The sequence below is a fragment of the Oryx dammah genome, unplaced genomic scaffold (genome assembly GCF_014754425.2).
Source record: "Oryx dammah isolate SB20612 unplaced genomic scaffold, SCBI_Odam_1.1 HiC_scaffold_5, whole genome shotgun sequence".
Classification (NCBI taxonomy): Eukaryota; Metazoa; Chordata; class Mammalia; order Artiodactyla; family Bovidae; genus Oryx; species Oryx dammah.
Window position 1 is genome coordinate 39,432,892 of NW_024070189.1, and position 5,313 is coordinate 39,438,204.

Here is a 5,313-nt window from a genome sequence, read left to right on the forward strand (position 1 = left end):
GCAGAAGTGGCAGTATATTGAGCATAAGTGCAAAATACTCTGTAAATGGCATTTTTGGCTGTTTGTGTATGAAATGGTTAGAAGGGGATGTTCTCGCTGCAACTCCACAGAAAGAGGAGGCAGCCTTTGATCCATCTTCCTGAGTACTCTCTTGTCACAGGCCAAGCATGCTCATGTAGGACACTCCATCCTAGGTCTAATTCTGGACAGCACTGAGGCCTTCTTCACTGCGGGGAGTGGGTAAAGTGAGAAAGGCTCTTTATATGTTGACTTTGATATGTTGAGTTCTCTATTCTTCAAATGAAATTTCTTACCAAGTGGTAAAGCCCAGAGGACTGAGTTTGCTATAGGTTATCTTAATGTTGAATCTGCATAACCACCTGTGAAGTAGGTTATTTTTATACCAACTTTACAGACTAGGCTCAGGGACTGTGGCTGAGAGGCCATAAAATAATTCAATGATTCCCACCCCCACCCCCTCCCAGTGTTCACACATTTGTTTAATCTCCAAATGTGGGAGGGATCTGTTGCTTGACTCTAACAGAGCATGGCAAGAGTGGTGGGCTGTCACTGCCATGGTAACTCCATGGCACAGAGACAAGGCTGCAGGTGTAGTCAGAGACTCTCCCAGCAGGTTTGATGAAAGAAACATCCTCGTCAAACCTGCGAGGAGATGCTCAGTCCGTGCACTGCTGTGTGCTCCACACGGATCATGTCTAGTATCATCTCCATCACTGGAGACCTGGCTCCTGGCACAGGGCCTAGCACAGAACAGGGGCTCAATAGGTAGTTGGCAACTGATGCAATGAAAGAGTGAAAAAATGCCAATTTTCCTTTGGTCACTTTGAAAATCTTTCACCTGGGTAACATCAGTAGCCTCCTGATACTATCCTTTTATCCTTTTCCCCCTCTATAATCCGTTCTCCACACAAGAGCCAAGGTGATCTTTTAAACAACAAATCAGGTTCTAAAATTAGATCATAGTGATGGTTGCACAACTCTATAAATATGCTAGAAAACATTGAATTGCATATTGAATTCAAATGGGTGAATCTTAAAGAGTATGTAAATTATATCTCAATAAGGTTGTTTAAAAATTGTCATTCCCTTGCCATGTGACTCAGGCAACTCAAATCAGGGCTGGGTAACAACCTAGAAGGGTGGGGTGGGGAGGGAAGTGGGAGGAAGGTTCAAGCAGGAGCGGACATGGGTAAGCCTATGGCTGATTCATGTTGATGTTTGGTAGAAATGAATACAATACTGCAAAGCAATCAGCCTTCAATTAAAAATAAATGAATTTTTAAAAATTGTCATTCCCTTAAAATCTTTCACTTATTCCCATTTCACTAAGAATTGTCACTGGGAATTCACCAGGTTACTTATAGTGACCTACACAATCCAACCTATCCCATGGGCTCTGCCTCCCTCTCCATCCTCAGCTTTCTTCAGCCACCACTTGCCTCCCACCAGTCCCTTTATCTGCCCACCTAATTCCTGCCTTAAGTTCTCTCACTTGCTCTTAGCTTTGCTCACAATACTCTTCTTCGTAATATTCTGAGTAATGCCTCTTATTCAGGTGATCCCATATTAGCCCCTGCTACTCTCAGTCACTCCTCTACAACCCCACCACCCCACACACTTTTTATCATATTACTGTATTTTTATAGCACTTCTTATTCTTTGAAAAAGAAAAAAAGTTTTAGATTGTTTTCCTTACTGGAATATAAACTCTTTGGGAGTAGAGAATCTTGTTGTTTACCTTTGAAGAACACATCTGAAACACACAATAGTTACTAACAAATTCATGCTAAATGTTGATTTCCTGGTCCCTGCACAGACCGTTTATTCTGCCAAAACTAACATGTACCTTAGTATCCTTTGTAAGAAAAAAAAAAAGGTTTTAAAAAATTCAGTGCTTTGGAATGATATCTTATTTTTTACATGGCATGGCAAAATTAGCAAGCTTCTATCTGGGAACAGCTGGGTTCAGTGAAAAGATTAAAATAATGTTAATATTCCTCTATACAAGATGTATTATAACACTGTGAAAGATTCAAACATATCCGGCAGATCATCCATTCACACCATTATTAAGTGGCATTTGCAGACTAAAAGCATTTGGATATCTACAAAAACATCTGGATTATAAGAAGAGTTTCCTCATTCTACTTTGCTTGATTATTTAGAACCCTTAGAAAGCCAAGGTAATATTGTAAAAAATAAACCTGAGAAAAGTTTTCCTTTTAATACTACATTCTTGTTAATTATAATTTCAAGAATGAGATAGTTCAGTCACAGCCATATGTTCTGAACTACTTTTAACAATATCTGATTCACACAAGCCTTTGCTACTTGAAAAGTACTTACACATTGTCTCATTTGACCTTTGCAACAGCCTATGGGGTCACATCATTAAAATTTTTGTGAAGAAAGGAAAGCTCAAGGAATTAGAGACACTTGCCCAAGGTACCAGTAAGGAGGAATTCTTTTCTGACATATCCCTTGCCTTTTCTTCTTAAGGTTTGGGAAACCATCACTGTTCTCCTCACAAATTATGCAAGAAAAAGTGATAGCTTATAAAAAGTACTCCAGGAAATCAAGAACTGGGAATAGTAAATAACACTGCTATGAATACTGGGCTGCATGTACCTTTTCAAAGCAATCTAAGTGTCCATCAACAGATGAATGGATAAAGACTACGCAATGAATGATGAATGAATATACAATGGAATACTACTCTGTCACTAAAAAAGGAAATTTTGCCATTTGCAACAAAATCGATGGGCTTGGAGGGCACTATGCTAAGTGAAATATGCCAGACAGAGACAATACTTTATGATACCACTTATATGTGTAATCTAAAAAATACAACAAACTAGTGAATAAAACAAAAACAAACAAAAAAATTCAGATTCACAGATATAAAGAACTAGTAGTTAACAGCAGACAGAATGAAGGGGTGGGGGGCAACATAAATGCAGGGGAGACACAGGTACAAACAATTAGGTGTAAAATAAGCTCTTATACAAGGATATACTGTACAACATGGGGAAGACAGCCAATATTTTATAACTATAAATGGAGTAAACCCTTAAAAATTGTGAATCACTTTATTATATACCTGTAACTCATAAAATACTGTACAGCAACTATACGGCAATTTAAAAAAATCTCAAAGGCATTATAATGAGTAAAGAAAAAAAAAAAGACCTGTGAACAGAATTGAGAGAATTCCATTCAATCAAAAATTGTTACTTTAATAACCTATGCGTTCATCAGTTTGGTCTTTAGCATCACAGATTGGACACATGCACAATCTAATTTGTGTTTTTTGTGGCTATATTGACTTATACGGTATCTCTGGTTTTGGTATTTTTAAAGACTGTTTTCCCACAGTTTATACAAACTGTAAGTTCAACTCTTCAAAAGGAAATCAGTGTTTTAATAAGTAACACTGTGTATCAGGAAATATCCTTAAACTAGCATTTAAGAAGTGCTTACTTACATCCAGTTTTGGGAATCCCCTCTTGGTCCAGTGGTTAGGACTCCATGATGTTACTGCCAAGGGCGTGAATTCAATTCCTGGTTGGGGAACTAACACCCCACAGGCCATGTGGCATGGCCAAAACTCAGAAAAGAAACATCCAGCGTTTTAAAAAATCACTAGAGTAGGAGGTTTTAAAGATCTTATGTTGTACATGGAACCTGATTGACCTTAAGTAATTGACACCCTTTTGTAAACCTACAGGATGCCTGATACTGATTTCTGTTCCAATTCTTAAAATGCATTAGTTTCTCAGTCTTTGATAAATCTATCCAACTAATCATCAAGGATTTCTCCTTAAGTGCTATATACTTAGCATTCCCACAAGACCCACACAGCTTTTTCCAAAGTTAATTCTAAAAACTAATATATCCTTACATAAATACCTAAGCATTTAATCTCTAGAGATACCACTTAGGCTGCTACTCCAGCAAAAAAATTAATAAATTTTGATGTACCAATACTTTAGGGGAAACTAACAATCTGTCCCTATGAGAGAGTTCTGTTTGGGATAATAAAACTCCTCAACCAGTTTATTTACTTTTTATGTTTTACTACTATTCTTGGCAATTGTCATCTAAAAACCAAGCAACACCCTAAATGAGCTGCCTTTTCCCATGTTGTTGTTTTGCATATTTTTCTTCTTTCCCAGTCGCATACAGCTTCACCTCCTCCCCACAAGAAAACCATCTTCCTTTCTATGAATGAAGAACAAGATGTGGTTCCTTAGTATTTTGACTTGCTTATCTACTGTCTTTATACAACTAAGTAACTCCTACAGATAACATTAACCCAATAACTTGATGTTCATAAAGGACCTGAGGGGCTACCAGGTCTCAAACAGCCCTATAAACCAAAGATTTAATGATGTTCTGCAGTTTTTAGATTAAATATACTTTGTTAGGCACTAATGTCTGAAAGTTTGGAACATTTGCATATGTTAAACTAACTTTCTATGTCACTAGAATATGCATTTGAATTAAGTCATCTCTTGGTTCTGTTGTGTACACCACATACACAGATATATATAGATACATCTGTTCAATAAATCATGAGATGCTGAAGACAAACTAAAATTCTCACACTACGAATGTATAACCACACAAGCACATGTGATTCCAATAAGCTGACAATGACGAGGTTCACTCAGGACTGCTTAATTTAGCATATCCACTAATAAACTTTGGTTCAGGGCACCACCTAACGGCAGAAAAAAATTTTTCTTGTCTCCTATTCTGCTTTGCTTCCTGAAGCTTGCTAAGTTTTATATTTTAGTTTACGTTGATTTAGAAAATGTTTGCTCTTTATCAACCTCCATAAACAGTTTGAAGTTTTCAACTTTCTTAAAAAGATCAAGCCCTTTCCATGCCTAACTTAGAATAATAAGCTGCTTTTTACAGTGGGAAAATGTGCCAAAGAAATACTCTAAAAGATTCTATTCTATCTTCAAGTATTTAAATTTAGCCTAATTAAAATGCTCTCATTGAATCATTTTAATTAAGGGTTCTCAAAGGCTTCTACACTCTGTATCTTTATAAAAACCACCCAAAACAGTTTATCTTTCTGAAAACATGGTGCTTATTAGAAATAAGTAAGCTAACATATCTAATTAGTTGCTAAAATCAACTCCAAATGCATGAATAGTGATAAACACTTTTAAAACTATATACATTTAATTTTTGTCAAGAAGTGCCTACCTGAACCTAGTGTTTGTTTCATGATTCAACAAAGAGGCAAAATATCTGGGATAATATACAGCAGATAACCAA